Raw genomic sequence first — 21,331 nt, forward strand, 5'->3', positions numbered from 1 at the left:
TTCACCCCAAGAGCTGATGTGCCCCAACATCTGTCCCTTCCTCTTCAAACCAGTGCTTCCCACTTATTTTATAGAGGGGGTTTTAAGACACCTTTTTTGGGTTCTGCCTGGGAATGGACACAGAGAAGAGAAGGCTCTGGAGAGATCTTAGAGCCCCTTCCAGTGCCTAAAGGGGCTCCAGGAGAGCTGGAGAGGGACTTGGGACAAGGCCTGGAGGGACAGTACACAGGGAATGGCTTCCCACTGCCAGAGGGCAGGGATGGATGGGATAATGGGAAGGAACTCCTGGCTGTGAGGGTGGGGAGGCCCTGGCACAGGGTGCCCAGAGAAGCTGTGGCTGTCCCTGGATCCCTGTAAGTGTCCATGGTCAGGTTGGACATTGGGGCTTGGAGCAGCCTGGGATGGTGGAAGGTGTCCCTGCCCATGGCAGGGGGTGGAACAATGTGATATTTAAGATCCCTTCCAAAGTAAACATTCTGGGATTCTGTTACACATACACAAATATATACATACATACATACATACATATATACACACACACACATAAAATACATGCATACCAGATATACATAAAATTACATACATATATATATATATATAAATACACACACACGTATATATATATATATATAACCACATATACATACCTAGACATACAGAGATACACATTTATACACACACCCCATTAGAACCCCAAATCACCCTGCGGGTCCCAGGGCCCCCCCCGCCCCTTCCCACCCGAGGGGACCCCACACGCAGGAGGTGCCACCAGAGGGCACCGCGCCCCCATTTTTGGGCGCCGCTTCCCAGAATGCAGCGAGCAGGGCCGGGGGCTCCGCGGGTTCCGCACGCCGGGCTGCGGCCGCAGGGACAGCGCGGAGCTCCGCGGGGCAGCGCAGCCCCTCCGCCAGGTAAGCGCTGCGCTCCCCGGGACACTTCGGGCGGCAGGATATGATTTAATTTAATTTTATTTTATGTTATGCTATGTTATTGGATTTATTTTCTGTTATTTTTTAATTTTTAGTTTATTGGTTTAGCTTTTATTCTCATTATTTTTTTCCCCCCATTTATTTTAATATTTCATTTCTTTATTTTATTCTACTTTATAATCACTCCCCGCCGCACAGGAGGGATACCCCGGACTCAGCTCGAGAGCAGCACCAGCCCCTCCCGGGATGGTTCCCTGTTGGAGGGGACCCATCCTCCTCCTCCTCCTCCTTTCCCCTCCCTATCCCGGGCTGGAGATGCCCCTGGGGCTTGGCATGTCCCTGGGGCTGGGGGTTGTTCCAGTGGGATGAACCCTGGCTGAGCTGGCAGCTGCTTTCTTGGGGGAGGTGGGGTGGGTGGGTTTTCATCCAGGTCCCCAAAGTTCGGGGAAACTCGTGTCGGTGGCCCTGGGGTGGCACCGGCTCCTCTCCTGCTGCGCCGGGATGGTGCAACATAAATTAGGTTTCATGTGACGGCTGCGTTGAAACAGCGGGCGGGGGTTCCTCTGCCCCCGGTGAAAGTTGTGTTCGAGTTTGGCAATTTGGGCCATGGGGAATGCAAGGAAAATTGGAGGCTTTGGAAGGGCTTCTGTGCCACAGGGAGAAATCCCTGCAGGGAGGGAGAGCCGGGAATGGTCGGAGAGGAGGCGAGTGGCCCCCGAGAGCAGAGGAATGGCTTTGGCTTTCCTTAAAGAGGCATCTCGGCAGCCCCGGTGTAGTGGTGCCTCTCATCGTTCAGCTATGGCTGCGTTAACTCCGTGTCTGGGATGTGAACCAGGAGAGTGTGGGCAGAGCAAAAGGACTTGGAGAAGTCAGGATGCTCTGGTCTCGGTTCCTTGCTCGGGTCCCCCTTGGTGTCCTGGATCTGGGTGCTCAGGACTCACCATCTCTCTCGAATTGTTTTTTGAGTTGGTTAAAAACCTGGTTTGCACAAAAGCCCCCAGCCAGAGCAGCATTAAAGAAATTTTTCCTAAGCCAGGGAGGGAAGTTGGACCCGGGCTAAAGCAAATAAACTTGTATTTCATCATGCTGGAAGCTGGGTTTCTTTGTGTTCCACTCTGGTCTGGGCAGTCTGGGCTCCCTACAGCCACAGATGTTTCCCCGTCCAACCTGCACCTTCAAACGTGTCTCAGTGGCCGAGCGAAGAAACTTCTGCTCCTTCGTGCAAACCTCGCTCCCTGCAGAGGCTGCTCTGTGCTCTGCCTCCCTCGGGCTTTTCTCTGGGCGTCTCTCCCCTCGGTTGCTGCAGGAAGGGGCTTTGCAGGGTTTCTGCTCCAGCTCAGCACCAGGCTGAGATGCTGCAGACGTGGAAAGTGTGAGCATGGCTGACCTGGCAGCGCTGTGCGCCAGCCGGAGCCGTGCGCTCTGCCCGGGGATGCGTGCCGGCTCCGCGGCCAGCGCTGCTCAGCGGGAGGGAAAGGATGCTGCAAAGGAGGACAAACGCCGTTACTTTTATCTCTGGTAAAAGCTAAAGGTGCTGAAGTGTTTCTCTGCCCATCCCCACTGCTGCAGACCTGGCCAGGTCTGGGAGCTGGAGCCCAGCTGTCCCAGTGATCATGGGAATGTGCCTGTCCAAAGCAGGAGCTCAGGGCTCAGGGGATTTCAGGGGTGGAGGTGCTGGTGCATATCATTGATATGAGACTCTAAATGGTCCCAGAGAAACCTTGAGCAAGAGCTTTCTCCCTGCTGGAAGAGCCTGTGCAGCCTCAGGGATGCAGGATGGGTGCAGGAGTGATGAGGAGATGCAGCCCAGTGCCATCAAATACCAGAGATGGGAAAAATGGGGTATTAGCAGGAGAAAAAATAAAAATCAAATGATGTCTTGTGCCCTGATGTACTCTTTCAAAATAAATAAGGGGGGATGCAAGCCTGTTGATCCCATAGCAATGGGCCTGAGGGGCCCTGTGGCTCCTCTGCAGCACTGCCAGCACAGAATCTGCTGGTGAGACATAAAATCACTGTAGTTCATTACATGTGTTCCATCTTCTTATAAGAAAACAGATGAAATGTAGGTGCCAATGTCTCAAGTGCACGCGAAATGCTGCTACATCGGGAGAGAGGGAAGATTTTGACACGCTGAACTGGTTCCATCCATTAGTCATAATATTTCCAGCACGCCACACGTGCACTCACATTTTCATATTAATGGTTGCATGGGAAGCAAACTCAGAGGTGATGCAAGGGAACGTGGAGAAATCCAGGTGCGTTTTTCCTCTGCAGAACCCTTTGTTCTCCAAGAGGGACCTCCAGCTTCAGTCCATTTGTGGCTGGCGTAGGTGATGCTTTCATTTCTCTGATACATTTTTGGCCTCTTTATACCAGTCTTCGTGCTTTGGAAGGAGGGAGGATGGAAATGTTGCAATTCCTGTTGAAGAGTTTGACATTTTGTAGCAGATAAAGCCAAATGCAGACAGTTGCTTTGATCTGGCTCCTTTTTGCTGAGTTTAAGGGAAGGCAGGATGGGATTCAGGCTGGAGGTGGAGAAAGAAGGTGGCGCATACACCCCTCATGTCACGGTGACATCCAGCTCTGGTGTTTTCAGCAGACGTACATCTCTGGGAACAGACTCTTTCCAACTGGTTTGGTGCCCAGAAACTTGAATCAGTCGTATCCAGCAAAAATAAGAAGGTGAGGGAACATCTGCTCTCATGTAATTTGGTCTCTGGGGTTCCCAAAAAGGATTTTGTGATTATTGGGTGAGTTGGAATTGAAGGTTCACAACTGCTTCCTTAATTTCTTTTATTTCTCTGTCTCCCTTGGGAATGAGGAAAAGGTTTCCAGTCCCACGCCAGAGTTTGTGTTTATTATATCTCTAGTTGGTCTCTGGTGGGTCCTGGAAGCAGATGCCTGGAAATGGTCAAGCAGAAGCTTTCATGATCCCTGTAGCAGGACCAGGAAAGGTCCTGGTGGCCCTTCAAATGCTTGAGGAGTGATGGGCACTGGTGGCTGTCGGATGGATGTTCACATCTGCTGACTGCTCCCAGCCAGGGATGGCTCTTTCCAGATGTGCCGTTTCTTGGATTTCTTCCCCAAGCATCCACTGGATTTTCCCAGAGAAGAGGTACTGGGATGTCCAGTTGCAGAAGGAGAAGGAGCTGCTCTCTGGGCTGTGTGTCACCTCCCTGCCCTTTCTGTATTCCCTTGGAAAAAACAGAGAGTTTTCTATGGAATGTGGCCCAGGGATGCTTTTTCCTTCAGAATGGGTCTGAACTTGTCCACTTCAGCTGCAAAACCTTCAGCTGCTTGCATGGGCCACTCTTTAAAAACAAAGGCGCTTAAAAAACTATTCTTTTCCCAAAAAATAGCTTTGGTGGCTGGGACTGTCACTGAGTTGCATTCCTGGTGGTTAAATGATGGCTTTGTTCCTATTAGTTAATAAGGCAATGATTATGATAGGAAATTAACAGGAAATTGTTAAACTAATTAATTCAATTAATAGGAAATGCTAACAAGCATTTGCCCTTCTCTGGGGCTGCCAGTGGATGATTTCTGTACAAACCTGTGTCAGCTCCAGATGCCAGAGCAGAGGCTTCACTGGGGAGCTGGGGGACCCAGTTTGGACATGTGGCTCCTCAAGGGGACCATTTGCTGGCCAGCCAAGTGGCCGGCGTGGCCAGGGGAGCGTCCAGCTCTCAGTAGGAGCTGGCAGCAAAGCCACACTTGCTTTCAACTCATCTGGCTGGGAGGTGGGAGCGTGTCCTGCTGCCAAATGAGGAGAAACTCCTTATTTCTGAAACACAGCAGAAGGAGAAATCGCTCCCAGCGATGTAGAGGGGCTGGAAGGAGGCAAAAAGGGTGAAGAAAATCACTCCTCCACTCTGATGCATCTCCAGCGTGGCCTTAGGAATGGATCCACCTTCAGAAGGAATCGGAATGGTAAAAAATCAGCCGTTCCTGGCTGCCTTGAGTGCCACTGCCCTCATGTGCTGTGGTCCTGTCCCAGACTTCCATTGAGTCCTGGCTCTGGCCTTGGTTTGCCAATCTGAGATTTTTCCAACCAAAAATCAGAAAACTCTGAAAATTTCAAACAAAAGCCCAAGCAATTCTTTCTCTTGCAGCTTTCATTTCACAGTTCACCTTTCTTTCTGGCAGTAATTCCTGCTGGGGCTTCTGGCTTCCTAGAGAAAGGGTAAAAAAAAAAAGAAAAAAGAAACCAGGCATTTAATAATAGATCAAAAATGAGATTATGCAGTAAGTCAGCCCTCCCCTTCCCAAAATGCAACCAAAGAAATTGCACATCACCTTGAAAAAAGAAAGGAAAACAGTGTAGATCAAACCTGATGTTAAGTATGGATGAGGTATTTATATTTTATTTAATGGCTGTCTGCTGTCCTAGAACAGCCGCCCTCCCCTGATTTTCGGTTTGTGATTAATTAAAGAGTGGAGATGAACTGGGATGGGGAAAATTCAGTGGAGCTCCCAATGGGAATGCAGGGGGGCACAGGTTGGCTGCTTGGCACACCTGGAGACAGGCACACCTGGTGGTGGTTGTAGTAGCTCCCAAAAACCAAGAGGCTCAGTGAGAGGCTCCTTGTTGTCCATCCGCAATGACTCTGGACTAGTTCTGTCCATGTGTGGTGGAGCAGTGGGGTCACCGAGGGAAGGGAACCCGAGGGGCTTTGTGCCAAATGAGTGGGTGCCAGCAGAAGTGCCGTGATGGAGGGAAGAGGTGATTATTAGTCATGGGTAATTAGTCACCAGCCAGGGCGCCCCGGGAAGCTGGGCAAGCCGCAGCCTGGGCCAGCGCTCAGCCAAGGCTTGACGAGACACGACTTCCCTGGAAAGGAGGCTTAGCCCTGGCGCTGGGCATTGAGGCTGTCAACCCTGGGCCTGTTCTTGTTTGCTGTAAATCATCTGGCTCTTTCAGCTTTTGGGTTTGGTGGGGCCATTGCCACAGGCCAGGTGGGAAGGTGGGAGTTGGAATTGGCATGGTCTTGGCCGCCTCAGCAGCCTGTGGGGCATTTCTCCTCCTGGCTCATCCCAAAGTTCTCCAGAGCCAGTGTGGACGCTGTGTATGCCAAGTGCATGGGCTCCAGTGAGCCAGGCTGGGAGGAGGTGCTAGGGGAAAGCTCTTGCTCTTGGACAGTGTCTCCAGCAGAGCACCTTCAGCCTCACCCTCCTGAGGTCCTGTTTACACCCTTGAGGAATGAAATACCAAGAGGGACATGAGGCATAGAGAGTTGTCTCCCATGTTATCCTTGTCCACCATGGATAACCCAGCCTGGGTCATTCCATGGGGATGAAGACCCACACAAGGCCATGTTGGAGGGGCTTGGAGCAACCTGGTCTAGCAAAAGGTGTCCTTGCCCACAGCAGGGGGTTAAAACAAGATGAACTTTAAGTTCCCTTCTAACACAAGCCACTATAGGATTGTATGATTCTATAACATGCAGCTGCAGGTCTTTTTCTTGCTAAATCACCCACTTTTAAGCACAGAAGGTGTCACAGCCCCTCTTGCTTTGTGAGAAGAGGCTGAGCAGCTATATCCATCGCAGCTGTGGGCAGGAAGGCAGGGCAGGAAGAGAACAAGAGCAGCAATCCCGTGCTGGCTCTGGCACGTGGGGCTGTGAATGTTCACCAATGGCTGCCAGAGCACCAGATGAGGCAGAAGTTGCTGGAAATCACCATTCCCATCCTCTAAGCACCCTTGAAGGTGTTCATTTATCTTCTTTGCCACCTTTCAACTTTCTACTTGTAGAGCTGGAGGAGAATCTGTTTCATTATCTGCTGGGTTGCTGCTCTTCTTGTTTATTCCCCAGAAGGAAGAAAATTAGATGTGTCAGAGCTGAAACTTAAATAAATCCAGACTTTGGAAACAACCACATGGAGTTAGAATGAGCCTCAACAAGAAAATGTTTGTCTTCCACCTTTTTCTGAGACTGACTGGGAGTAAAGCGCAGGGAGAAGACGAGGCAAGGTTTACTTTCTTTTAATTTCAAATATATTCCGAAAGCGGAGCAGTTGGAATTTCTTTTTTTTCCTTGAAGTTGCTTTGCCAAGTCTGGGTGGAGAAAACCAGCTGAAAGCCTTGCCTTGGTGGATGTGGGATGGAGGCAGGAACACATTTATTTTCTTTATTTACCTATTTTTACCAGTGAGGCCCTGAGGCAAACAGCAAAGCAGTGGCCGTGTTGCTGCCTGCATGCAGGCAACAAGAGCACTTTTCCCTCCCAATCCCTTTTCCCAGCACCAACAAGATCAGCACCGAAGATACGCAATTGAGTCAGCAATGCAGATGCCATCAAATGTCTGCTTTATTCCAGAGCATGAATCAGAGCAGTGTCAGAGACTCATATCCTGCATCTCCTGATAAGAGTGCAGTTACCTCTGAGGGAACGAAACATGGTGAAATCTCTTTATCCCACCTCTTGCAAGCATCTATAACTCACTGGTACCAGCAGTGCTTATTTTAATGCAACTTTTGCTGTAGCACGTGCAGACTGTTATTTTTTTTAAATCCCACATCCTGGAGCCAGAAGATGTTGTGGGTTTATTTTCTATTTGCATTATGTGTGACCAGCATGTCTATATGCACATGTATACACATATGACTATATAAATATCAGTGTTTTTTGGAGCACAAGCTGTTTGTGTTAAGCCCTGTTAGACCAGTAAGAGCAGCGTGTGCCATCAGTCCAGGTGCTGGTTGCTCACTCTACGTGTTTTTCCAATGTATCCTATTCTTGGAAAAAAGAGATTAACTTCATTTGACTCTCCAGCCATGCTTTTAACTCCAAAACCATCTTAATTTCCGGGCTTAAACTCTTTCCCTTTCAGTTTGCTGTGGGAATCACATGCAGAAGTGAAACTCTCTATTTCCAGAATTTCTCTGCTTCTCCCTTGCAGGACTTTTCCATGCCCAGCTCTGTGACAGGCCACAGCCAGCTCAGTGACAGTTTCCTGCTGTTGTTCCACGGGGACAGCTTCTGGCTCCCTCTGCAAGAGTTACGTGTGGCCACTGGCTTCTGCCTCACTTGCCTCTTTTCTCCCTTTTCCAGGGCACCAGCTGTGTCCTGTTCCTGCTGCAGTCCCCATTCTGCACTTGGTCTGAAAAGCCTCAGTGGGATGGAAGGAGGCTTGCAGTAGTGCAGTTTATATCCCCTAAAACCAGATACAACAGTGAAATTTTGCTAAAATCTGTCTATATTGCCCACAAGGGACGTGTGGAGCTGTTTAAAAGACATTTTTGCCACTGGTGGTGGTGGTGGTGGTGGTGGAGGCAGAGAAGGACAATTTTCACCTCAGATTCCTCTTTTGAGGGGCTCGTTTGTTCCTTGGGGTTTTTCTACTCCAGAGACTACAGAAGTTGAAGGGATAAAAAGCACTTCTGTGGTTTCCCATCAGTAGATTTGAGGGAAAATTAGTTCAAATCCACCACCTTGAGCTACATCATAAATCTCACTGCAGAAATACGGAGCCTAGACATTAATAATTAGGAGCTTGCACAATAAAGGACTGGAATATTTCACAAATGACACACCGTCTTTCGATCCAGCTGATGCTGTGCAGAGATCTGTGTGAAAGTTCTGTGCAGCCAAGGTGCAGAAGTTTTTGCTCCCATTTTTGCCTCTTGAAGAAGAAAATGGGAAGGAAAAATCAGGTTGCATCTCCAAAGTGTTCACTAAAGCTCAAGCACAGGAGTTTGAAGGCTCCCCCTATTAGAAAATGTTTGTATGTGCTGAAAGAAAATGATGCCAATTAATAGTTATCCTTTCCCTGCTTCCCACGTCTTGAAATCACTCCAGTTCAGCCAAGCTGCTTCCTATCAAACTGTCACACAAAAAAGAAAGAATCTGCTGGGCTGTGACTGAACATGAGCAATGTCACTCCCCAGGGGTCTGTGTCCCTGAGGTTTGACGACTGCAGGAAAAGGGCTGTGGGCCGTGAGATGACAAATGGAACTCCACAGTTGCTTGTTCATGCTCCAGCAAAGCTTTGTTTTGGGTGTAGATATTTCCCAGCCATGAGGCTGAAATCTCAGCAGCTCTTATATGAATATTCTTCACCTTTTTTCTTGACGCAGTTTGAAGTAATTGGAGGGCTGGTGATATTTTGAACAATTTATCCACCTAGGAAATTATGACCTTGGATTTATTCAATCAAATATTATCAAGATTAAGAGTGAAAATAGCTGAGGTTGTCAGTCACAAGGAATTGTGTTGCAGCCTGGGCTCAAATCCATCACCTGAAAGCAGGAGACTCTGGCAGGATATTCTTTATTCATCAGCAAGAGGCATCACAGCAAGATCATTTAACTGTAATTCATCAATTTATCAGGCTACTCAATTAAGTGGGGGCTGGAGAGAGGATAAAGGGAATGATTGTCTGTTGTAATGAATCTTTGACCACCTGAGGACTTTCCTTGCTCCTTGCTCTTTTGTGTTTCATGTTGCCTTGAAGGCCTTATTAAAAGGAAAACATCACAATGGTGGTGAAAAGAGAGGCTTAAAGAATTAAAAGGATTGATGAGATAGAGCTTTTTCTCTACCTGGGTTGTCACTGACCTGGGCCTGACAACCATAATCTGAAGAAATTCTGGAGAATTTCAGGTGGATTTATGGAAGAAAATTACTGAAGTAAAACTTTGTGCAGCCTGGAGTAAAGGGATGAACTTTTAGGTCCATCTCAGCTCTGTTCTTTCTTTGCCTGTGGTGCAACCTCAGTCTAATTGGCGAAGCAGTTTGGGAGTGTGGTGCAGCCTCTGACTCTGCTCTGAGTGGTCCTGTCTGGCTTCAGCTGCCCTGGGACCGTGGCAGTGTCATTCTAGTGCTGGCTGATGCCAAGAAGCTGGGCTGGGGGGTTTCTTTATCAGTGTGGTATTTTAGACATTTGGCAGTTCCCAAGTTCATCCAAATACTGATTTTTCTGCGTGCTTACACCTAAATCTTTAAGTTGTTTTGCTGCTTGGGATCTCTGCTCAGATCCATGACACAATAACCAACATCTGTGTTGTCGTCTTACAAAATGAGCCTCAATCTCACCCAATCACCCCGTATGTTTGTGCCACCCCAACAACTTCTGAACCTGCCAGCCTGTTTCATGCAAGCCTGACAAAGAGACACTGGGCTGAAGGGTAATGAAGGTTGCATAAGTTCATGAAAAACAGGCAGTGAGGCATGAGGGATAGCCCGGGTACTCACAGAGCCTCAGGGAGGGGTGTAGTGCCAGCTTGCGCCAGCTTGTGTGAGTGGATACCAGACAGTCCCCAGGAGGGAGGGAGATCTTCCAGCTGTTCCATGGGATCTATCAACGGGAGCCAGAGCGGGGGCCCTTTGCTGCCCTGGTAGACCTCAGGCCCGTGGATGCCCATCTCTATTTGCAATAAAACTGGTTTTCAGTTTAAATGCAGTGGCGGTTTGGGCAAATATAGCCCGGAGTGAGGTGTAGCTGCTTGTCTGCTTTCTGCAGAAACACAGCAAAAGGCTTGAGCAAGTCCAAGCTCTCCAGATCAGGAAGCATTTCCTTCTGCCTGGGTTTCTCACATGTCCTGTTGTTTTCTTTCAACAAAAGTAAGAGAAAGAGAGAATTCATTTGAATTTGATGCTAAAATACCTTCAAGAAGATGAAGCAGAAGGAACTGTTAGAAAGAGGGATAGGTGGAGATTAAAAACACTTTCTTTCTCTCGTTGTCCCTTGCACACACATTATACATATACGTAGCCTGATCTTGTGCTCTGCAGGAAAATAAATTGTAAAGGAGACAATACAAATCAAGGTGAAAGGGGAAAAAAAAGAGGATGAGTCAGGTCTGCTCTGCTTATCTGAACCGAGGGGGAGCCTGCCTGGTGCTCCTGACAGGTTTTTTCAGGAAAGATAAAGCATTGGGTTGATGACAGGTTATGAGATAGACTTCGAGGGCTATGAAAATTGCTGGTAGGTACTTGAATGGCTCTGACTGCACAGAGTGAATTGGAGTTGAGTCGCAACAATTTCCTAAAGCTGTGCAGATTAACATAAAAATACCAAGGAAGTCCAATCTTTTTTTTTATCTGCTTCAGCTCTAGAGTCAAATAGGGGCATTACAGAAGTGCCATCATTGAATTGATTGTCACTGCAGCTTTTGTGAAGGCTGCATCTGGGTTTATTGATAATGTTGTTGAGGTGCTTAGAAACACAAGTGTGTTGGGTTTATTTTCCCTTTAGTAACTTATTCTTGTTTCTGGCATTTTGTTAAGATATTTTTTAGTTCTGGTCTCCCCTGGAGATCTCCGCTGAGCTGAGCATTGGTAACAGAGATGCTCTGTGCATCTTTTCTCCAAGAGTTTGCCATAAAGCTGAATCTGTTTGTAAATTTTAAAGTAATTTTATTTGCTGGAGGAAAAACTGAGAGGAAGAAGAGAATCTAGGAATTGTGATTTACCAGCCTTCTAGTGAGGAGGCTTTGCTAGGTGTTTTTTTTTTTTCTTGGTTAAACCACATCAGCTGAAGTGCAAGTTTAGTGGCCAAAACTTCCTGTTGATCTCCATTGTACCATCACTTCACCCATTTTGCTTCCTCTGCTGCTCCCTGCCTGCACAGAGAAGATATAAAATCAGTTTCACACACATTAGAGAAGTAACTTTATATGTGAAGTTTCAGGATTGGGGACAAGTGTTTTAGGTGGTAGATGTGTCCTGCTGTCACGGAAACACAAGGGAAATTCCTCCTACTGAAGGGGCTGTGTCACTGGGAGCCTTGAATTTCAGCCTTGTGCTCCTCTGGTTTAAAAAATTGCTTTTTAGGAGCTGTGGCCAATGACTTCACCATTTTGCCTTTGTTCTCATCTTTATAAACAGTTCCTGCACCTAAGGAGGTGGTTGTGAGAATTAGTCATTGGGTTTAGAGCTCTTTGAAGATGGCAAGTGGTGTATAACAGTTCAGTGTTTATTAATGCCATGGCTTAATATGATGAGAATGTTTCACAGCTGAGCTCAGCCACGCCGGGATGGAGCCCAGCAAGTTGCAGTGGGCTTTGCTTCACTGATGTCTCCCAGGTGTGCCAGCTGTGCCACCGCCTTACCTGGCCCATCACACCTAACCCGTGGGCTGCAGCAGGGAGCCTTCCCTCTCCACACTCCCCCAGCAGGTTCTGCTTCCACTGGCCTCCTGCCACAGCACATGCCAAGTTTAAATCTGGTTCTGTGTTTTTGGCTTTGTTCCTTTGAAATGTTTTCAATTTTCTTGGCTTCAGCTGATCCCAGTGGCATCTTTTTATGATGCACTTTATTCTACTGCTTCTAGTGCAATTATACTCCTAAAGTTCAGCCTATTTTTAATTACCAAAAAAAAAAAAAAGGCAGAGCATAGTATTGTTCTGTCACTGGTAGGAGAAAAGGAGGATTTTTCTTCCTCTTTAAATTTGATTGAATTTAAATCTTGACATACGTAGTGGTTTTAGTGAAACTTTGCTGTAATTGGAAGGGCAGATGGTTGTTTGCTCTTGCACTCTTGCGAGCCTACACTGGTATTGATTAAACACAAGCATTGCCATATATTGGAGGATCTCAGAGTGCTTCAGGACTGGTGAATGAAGAAGGCTTGGACAATGTCATTACTTTCTCTCCTTTCCTCTCTGATGAGGAAGCTGAAGCAATTTTGTAAGGCTGGTACTGAGGTAATGTTTGCTGGGGACAATTGCTGATCTGCAGCAGTGGATGTGCAGAGCTGGGTCAAACCCTGCCCACACCAGCTGGAGTGATCCCCATGTTTATTCTCCAGTTTGCTCCTCTCGCTGAGCTCTGTCTGGCTGCACTAGCACCAGGAGAAGCTTTGCTGCCTGTGGCCAGTGGGATTTCAGAGTTCTGTGGTGGTGTCAGCCTGTTTCTGCAGTTCCTGTGTGGGCATGGATTTATGGGGAGGGAGAGGAGGGATGGGAGGAGGACAGTGGCTGTGCTTGGGTTGTGTGAGTGCCCTCTCCTTCACAGGTGGGTGAAAGAAAATGATTTAATTTAATTCAAATTTAATGAAGTTGTTTTTGCCACTTTTCATTTTACTTGTGCATCAGCTCTTCTTTTGCATGAGAATAGAAATTAATTTTGTTTCAAGTTCTGGAAACCTGAAGACATGCTGAATAGATAGAAATTTGTTCTATTTATAGGTTGCAGAATTTCTTTGTACAATAAAGCAGTTTGTTTTAATTTAAACTATGCATTCAGCACATTTAGCTTAATTTTATTTAACTATGAGTTTGACATGTCTTTTTCATTGTTTTTTAAATTTGTGACATAAACCCTAAGTACAATGAAAAAGTCAGACTAGTCATTAAGAAACTTCATTTACCATTTTTAACATCAAATGTGTCGACTTGCATGGTTTATTAATTTTTACAGATGCCCAACTGTAAAAATAGGACAGCTTTGCAGTTCAGGCAAAGGCCTGGTTTATGGAGAAATATGCCTTTGTTGTTCTCCACCAGCAAAAACCAGCCTTTCGTTAAGGAAAAAAAAAAAAACAAAAAAATGCAAAGCAAGAGAGTTTAAATCAATCAGAATTGAAGTATTTTGCTCCTGTTTTGCATCAATAAATCCTGTATTAAAGGCAGAAAAGGCAGGATGGTTGAAAAAGGATTGGCAGGCAAGTTAGCAATAGTGTTCCTCATGGACTGGTCCCAAGCCTGGTCTTAATCAAGGTACTGACTAATGATAGAGCAGAAATTAATGGGATTTGGAGGTGTCATCAAAAGAGGAAAAACAGGAGATCCTAGGAGAAGAATGACTGACTATAGGACTATTTGTCTGTAAGCAAATGTGAGTTCTTATAATGCAAACTCTGATAGAAAGCTGGGGGTTCTGTGTGGGAATTGGAATGTATTAATCAACCACAGGATAATTCTGATGTCTTGATGATAAAGATACATTCTGGGATCACATTTGTCAACTGAATTATTCCCACTGGTGACAAGGAAATGCAAATGCCACTGCAACAGGTTTTAGTGAGGCATTGCTTGAAATGCATTCTGCATTCCTTGTCCACAGGAGAAAGATTGATTCCAGCTGGAAAAGGTGCAGGGGAGGGCATCTGCTAGAAATGATCTGGATAACAGGGAATCTGGTTCCCAAAATGATTAAAGGAAGCTGGATGGTCAGGTGGTGACAAAAAAAAGGCAGAGAAAAATTAGATTCTTTCTCGATAAATACACTGGTGTAAATACCAGAGAGGGAGAAGAGTTATTGAAGTTAAATGACAATTCTGGCACAAGAACAAAAGACTCTGAAAAAGTTTAGTCTGGAAAAGAGCAGAACAGCTTCAAACCAAGGGAGGTGCTGGAAAAGCCTTCTAATGGGAGTTGTGTAAAGGGCTAAAAACCTGATTACTGTGAAGATGGAGCCTGATAAATGTATTAATGGGATTATGCAATGTGGTTGGCTTCAGTATTAAGGGATCAGACTCTGGATTTCCTGTCCCACGCTTTTGCAAATACACTTAAGGATCTTGCAGGTAACAAACAAAAAAGGAAGGTTTACATTTTAAGAAATATTTTCATTATGATTCAGGTTGGAGTGGGTTGCTCTGTTTGTAATGCACTAATAACTGAACTGGGTGAACTGTGGAAAGGAGGAAGTACCTTCTGAGCTGGGAAAAAGCAGCAGCTGCCACCTGCTTCCTTATTTTAGTGGTTGGCTTTGGCAGCAGGGCTGTGCTGCTTAGATATCTATTTTTTAAAATTTAAAGCCTTTTGTACAGTAAAGTTAGGCCTTGAAATAGATTGTACTCAAAATGCTGACAATTATTTATTGTTATTTATCATTGGTAAAATGCTTTTTAAAAAACCTGCAGCACTTAAGCCATGCAAGTGTTTATTATCGATCCCGGCATTCTCGTTATCGATCCCCGTTTTCCCCATTTACAAACAGTCCCCAGATTTCTGGTTGCTTTGCTAGAATCCCAATAAATAAGACCAAGTGCTTTTTTATCAGAAGGCCATGGTTATTTTATCAAAGATGAGTGCCAGGCTATTTTAGCATGGTGTAACTTTGATTTCATGGGCACTTTGTGCTCAGTGTTTCCATGCTTTTTATGTTTTGATTCAGCCTCAGTTCTCCAGCCTTGTCTGTCATTGAGAGCTGAGCCTTCCCCATCCTCCATCCTTAAGCAAGGATATTCTGCCTGGAGGTCTCCATGATTCCAGAGGGACACTGGAAGTAGGGGATGACTGTGGTTACAGGACAACTTCAGGTGCACTTTCAAACGTGGCTGTGGGATGTCAGAGCTCACCCTCCCTTCACCCCCACACTCTCTTCACTCAACAGCAGCATCTCTGTTCAGACAGGGGGCTTGACCCTGACTATCTCCAATCTCCAGTGTGTTCTCCTCGCTTCCTACTTGTGCTTCTTATTCACATTCTCTATTCAGGATGCAAAGGCAGATGGTTTCTCTTTTTTGGTTTCAAGGTCTTAGTGGAGCCTTTCAGCCATTCAGCCTCTCAAACTAGTTCGCTTAATTACCTCAACTTTTTGAAACTGAAAACCTTCCAGACCTGCTTTTATTTTGCTTAAACTGAGTTAATTTGTGGCAAATAGGCTTGAATTGAGTGATCACAAGCAGCTTTTATTACAGCATCCTCACTATTTGCCAGAAGTCTCCTGCAGAATCACCTCTCATTTGCTCAGTGCCTGTTTTGTTCAGAGGTCTGTTGGCTCTTACATCCCGGATTTACAGGGCCCCACTGTTGGTATTTGTTCTTCCTTCTAGACCTGGAATTTAAGACTCCCTTATCAGCGAGCTCCTCAGAGTATTTCTTTTTCTCTCTAGTCATTTTTAAAAGCTCTCTGCACACATCCAAACTCAACGGTGGGGTCTCCAGCGGACCTCCAGCACAGTCCCAGCAGACAGCCTTTTACAGCCTTTTCCCAAAGTGACTCTAATCCAGAAAGATCGTTTTATGCCTGCTATCGCTTTGGATTTTTAGCAGACACAGATGATTCACTCAGCTCACAGAAAGAACCGTGGAACAATGTCCCAAAAGATTATTTAAATGGAGTTTTGGGAGTGCATTTGGGGTGACCATGGGTAGTGTGCAGGCTCAAGGTCTGAGTTTGGTGGGGGGTTTTGAGGGTGGGTGTTTTCCCCAGCCACCTGCAGACGTGTTTCCCAGCTGCCTTTAGCACATGATGATGATAATTTCTAACAGATTGTTTTCCTGACAAGGAAGAATTATCCCTGCTTTACATTGTGGGAGCTGAACCCAGGGACAAATGGAACAGCTGGCTTAAACACACAGGTCTGCGTGAGCAGAGTCTGCGCTCCCCCAGTCTTTTCAAGCACGCTCAGCAATCTGGCAGCTTGTCAAGGACCCTCAAATTTTGTGGACTCGAGGGTGAGCTGAAGAGCTGGAGCATCACAGCCTTGAGTCTGGTAGCCTGGTGCAACAAAGCACACGCTGAAAACTATGCTTTTGTACTTTACCCAACTGCTTGGTTTGCAGTCACTTTTAATTTAAGTTTAGACAGTGCTGAGTGCTTAATTAAAAAAGAAGTGCTTTTGGTAGGCCAGAGTGTAATGCCCGAGCTGTGCCACAGTTTAAATATGTAGGTGTTTGGGGATTATGTTATAGACAAGCAAAATGATTGTTTCTTTTTAACTTCTGTTTAAATAAAGTTCAAATTATGGAATATTTAGTAGAGCAGAATAAGCTGATGCCTGCCAGCTTTTTCATACCAGTGGTTACCAGATGTGTCTGTATTTAGTATCCCGCCATCTGTTCCAGGGTGGAGTTTGGGGCTAGTCTGGGTATTTGGATGTGTCTTCTTCCTTGGGTATCTCTGGAAAACTTCAAAGCATCTGTGTTGAGATGAAGGGGAAGCATGGTTAGCTGTAATACTCCAGGAATTCAAGGGAATTTTCCAGAAATGCAGCTGATTCCTTAGTGCAGCAGGGCTTGGAAGGAGAAGGAGCCTTGAGGAAAGAGGCAGTGCTGGTATTTTGTGCCGTTACTCAGCCATTGCCAAGACCCAGTTGGAGTTTTGCTTGGCTGTCCCCAGGCTGGGCTGCTGCTTCCTGCTTTGGATTCTGTCTTTCTTAGGAGTCCATGAAATTTCCAGGGGTATTGCAATATGGAAGTCTCTTAATGGGATTTAAAATATTATTTCTGTAGATAAATTCTATTTAGATATGTTTTAGATAATTTCTTTTGATGCTGGATCGGTGTAGAATTACTGCGAGCTGTTACAGAACAAGGGGAAGGAAACTCCCTCTACCTTCACCCACTTATGCCATGTCCAGCTCCACCAAAGCCAGGAGTGGCCCATCACACTGAAATTCATTTCTGGTCATTTTGGGGATGGGGAAAACCATATTTTGGTCAACAAACTACTTGTGAAAAATACTTACCTAGTGCTGGTAACAGCTTTTGGTTGTAGTGATCTGGAACATACTGGGGAGGAGGGAAAGCTACACTTGTCTCTATCCATCCAGTATCTCTCCATTTCTTTGTCACCACTGTCCTCATCCCTCAGAACTTACATAGGTGTTGCTGAAATAGGAAAATTAGCCTTTTAGAAAGGTTTTTGTGAAGAAAAGAACATAGAATGGTTATGAATGGTTTTATAAACAAAACATTGTGGTTTTGGGCTTGGAATGAGAGGATCTTTAACGTCCCTTCCAACCGAAACCACTCTGTGATTCTATGATAATACAGTCATTTAATTAATTTATCTAGAATGTTTGTCCCTAATCAAACATGTGGCAGTGCAATTCGATGTACTCAGAGTGTGATCCATAATATTCCACCCCAAACAAAAACTTCTACTCCATTTCTTGCCCAATGGTTTTTCTTTTACAAAGCCAGGAAAAATAAAAACAGCAAGTGTGCCCTCATTAGCAAGGGAACAGGCGTTTATTTTCCTCATCCCATTTAAGCACCAGGCAGTGTCCTCCAGCATCTTTCCAAAAGCTTCCACTACTTTTATAAGCTTATTTTCTTTTGCCACCAGGAACTGGTTCCTCTGCGCAGGATGCTGACAGTTCATTGTGTTTGCTCTTTGGATCCCAGCTGGGGCTGCACCGGGTCCAAAGCAGAATTAGGATTTGGGAGGAAAAAGCCTTTATGTCTCTGTGTCCCTTCCTTTTCCTTTCCTAGGCCAGATATTGCCCCTGGGTGATTAATTTCACGTTCCAGCCCTTTCCATGCTTTATGGCCAGCAGTGGGGTGTATTGTTACAATACTCCTTGTGCCCATGGGGTCTTCAAAGGGTTTTATTTAACTGTACTGAGATGCCTTCACTTACCCCTGAAATGCAGCTACTTAAGCTGTGAAGCCTGGCAGCTGCTCTAACAGCAGGAGCATGACCAGGCCACTGCTTTTATGTCATAAAGTAAGGGAAGAAAAAAAATTTCCATATCCATTAAAAAACTGCAGGGAAAATGTAAATTGCCAGAATATAATTACCTAAGCTGGAGTTTGGCCAGCGTTGCAGATTAACATTTCCTCTCGTGAAGCCATGGGATACCTGATGGCCAAAAGCAGTCGGAGTCTCAGCAGGATTAAAAACTGAGCTTTGCTGTGTAGTTGCTCCATAGTGGCTGAGAGATGTAGATAATCTATTTAGCACCTACAGCACCCTGGGGCTAAAAAGTGGCTGAATCCTATGAAATCCGATAGAAGTGTCTGAGGTTAAGAGTGCGGTCTGAAAACATTCCACGAAACTTGTAAAATCCGTGGATGGTCCAACCTTGGTACTGTCTCCTGTGGAAGGGAGGACAAAGAGATTAAAAAAGATGTACCAGAAGGATTGCAGCAGGGAAAAGATGGAAGCCCAGGGTCCTCCCTGCCATTGTTGTTCCGTGTTTTTCTGAGGTTTATTTCAGGCCATGGAAGCGTGCCACGGAAATGTGCATTAGCTGGCTCTGAAACTCCTTAATACCTGCTTGCAATGACTCAATGTAATTTAGAGCAGGTTGGAGACACCAGGATGCAATACATGTTTAGGAGGAAGGGAGATTAGGAGGAGGGAATGTAGTGCAGGTAAGGAAAAGAGGGAAAGTGGGGACTATTTACGTGGAAAGGACACAAAGGTGTGATGGCACTGACTGCGTTCAGCTGCAGCTGCCAAGTGTAGGTAAGTTCAAAGGTAATAAATATAAGGGAGGTTCCCAGCCTGAAATAATACAGAGGTGTCTAAAGAAATGATTCTGTGAGCAGAATCCCACACTGGTTTGGGTTGGAAGGGACCTTAAAGCTCATCCAGTGCCACACCCTGCCATGGGCAGAGTCACCTTCCACTATCCCAGGGCTCCAAGCCCTGTCCAACCTGGCCTTGGACACTTCCAGGCATGGGGCAGCCACAGCTTCTCTGGGAATTCTATTCCAGGGCCTCACCACCCTCACAGGGAAGAGTTTCTTCCTAAAGGTTGAACGGAAGGCCAAGATCTAAACTGCGGCTGCTTTTTAGGTGGCTTTGCTTTACATCTGCACGTTTCCGTACAGCAGGATTAGTGTTTGCAGTCCTCCACCCTGTCAGCTTCAGGTCAAGGTCACCATGGAGCTTCCGAGTCTTTAACAGGACTGGCACTGTGAATTGAGTCTGTTCCTTTGGGAAAACAGGTTTGGAAGCTGATAAAAGGCTTCTCCTTGCCAGAAAAGTGTTGGGCAACTTTATCTGCAACTTATTTTCTTGTTTAAACTATTATTAATCACAGGTTATAGACTCTGTTCTTTAGGATCCATTTGTGATGTGGAAATTTTAAATGTGTATGAGAAAATAAAAGCCCGGATGGCAGGAAAGTTTGGAAATTGAGGGTATTTGAATACAGTAATTTTTCTTTTGGGATAAACAGAAGGCAGCAGAGTAGTGCATTTTTCACTTGCTAGAAGGGAAGCTGAAAACTCCTCTTTAATACCAATTCCTGTTAAGAGTAAGAAGGGGAAACACACAGAGAAGGGGATTAAATCTGAAGGTGTCTCTGTCAATATAATCTGTAATAGCCTTGATAACACTTCCTGAGAGGGAGACTTGTCAGACTGGCTGCTGATCCTGGCAGCTTGTTTTCTTCTGGTAGCTGGGAGAAGAATTGTTGCTTGAGTTGAGTCCTGAAGTGCACATTCTCCACTGGTGTCTCTTCCTCAGTGAGGACCTGAAGGGACTGATTGTCTCCCTGTTTCCTCATGCAGAGCTCCAGGTAGATCAGGGTGGAATGCAAAACCCCAAGCCGTGGCACAGTGGGAACAGATGTGTGTGGTAGGACAACGTGGGTGTGTTCAATGATTCGAATGTTAATTTAGTCTTTCTACTGTGTGATAGTCATAGTCTTTTTAAAATTTTTGTCCTGATAAAATATAAAAAGTATTGTTTCTCTGAGCCTTTGAACCTGCAGTGCCTATTCCTGCCCTTCTGTACAGCATGTTCCCTGCGGCGAGATTGGATTTTGTGTTGCTTATCAAAGGGCGGACCTGTGCCCCTGCCTCAACCCTCGCTGGTTTTTCATCTCAGAATAAAAGTTAGTTTCTCCTTGCATTCTTTACACATGTGTAAATGACTGCTAAAAAGTGCAGAGCGATGGAAAAGTGGTTTTTCGCCATTTTGAAGTGCTCATGATTTATTAAAGCTGAGATTCTTGGAGCTTTGTGGCCAGAAACACACCACCCTCTTTTATTCCTGGAGATAAACCCCCATTTCTTCCTGTGAAAAACTCTCTAATTCCCCCAAAGTTGTCAGATTGTGTGTTTTGGGGTGGAATTTGATTGCTATAAATATGAATGCCTTTCATGGAGCTCCTAATATATAAAATTAGAATGCATAAACAGGGGACTGGACCTGTGTGACGTGGTTTTGTTGTGAGAAGATGCTGGCACTGTTACTTGCCTTTCCCCCCCACATTTATTTCTTCATTGCTTTTTTTCCCCTCTTTTGCTTCAGTTACCATCTGTTGCATTCTATGTTTGGTACTTGTCACTGATTTCTACATAGCTCCTCTAACTTAACAACATTTAACCACTGATGCTGTTCACGCCAACCCTCCGGCTTGGATCTGGATGTTATTTTGTAACAAACTCCAAACCATAGTGGTATTTTAGTATCTGCTGATCATTTTCCCACAATACAGTTGTTTTCCTAACCCCTTTTGCCAGGAGGCACCTGGACAGCTCTCACAGGGTCAGTGGCAACCATTGCATCCACATAACTATAGGGCTGTGGCATGACAGAGCTCCATGGCGGCATCCTCATGGGGTTCTTGGAGGATACATAGCACTGCATGGACTGACTGAGCTCCATAAGGACACTCTGACAGGATTTTAGGGGGATACATAGAGCTGTGTGCCCACAGGGCCGGACTGCGGCTGCCCCTTCGAGGAAGCATCAGGCACTGACAACATGGCGACCCCTCCATGAGGGGAGCGGAGGGTGCGAGGTACAGAGGGGCGCGCGCCT

At 45.8% G+C, this 21,331-nt stretch overlaps 1 protein-coding gene across 1 annotated transcript in view; it reads left to right on the top strand.

Annotated features, from left to right (window-relative positions):
• The first annotated feature begins 825 nt into the window (after positions 1-825).
• The window catches only part of EXTL3 (exostosin like glycosyltransferase 3), a 136,186-nt gene continuing 115,680 nt past the window's right edge, over positions 826-21,331 (top strand). Inside the window, exon 1 of the mRNA XM_048296352.1 lies at positions 826-911. The gene's annotated coding sequence lies outside the window, so the exon portion shown is untranslated. The remainder of the gene's footprint in view (positions 912-21,331) is intronic.

Source organism: Corvus hawaiiensis, chromosome 3 (genome assembly GCF_020740725.1).
Source record: "Corvus hawaiiensis isolate bCorHaw1 chromosome 3, bCorHaw1.pri.cur, whole genome shotgun sequence".
Taxonomy (NCBI): Eukaryota; Metazoa; Chordata; class Aves; order Passeriformes; family Corvidae; genus Corvus; species Corvus hawaiiensis.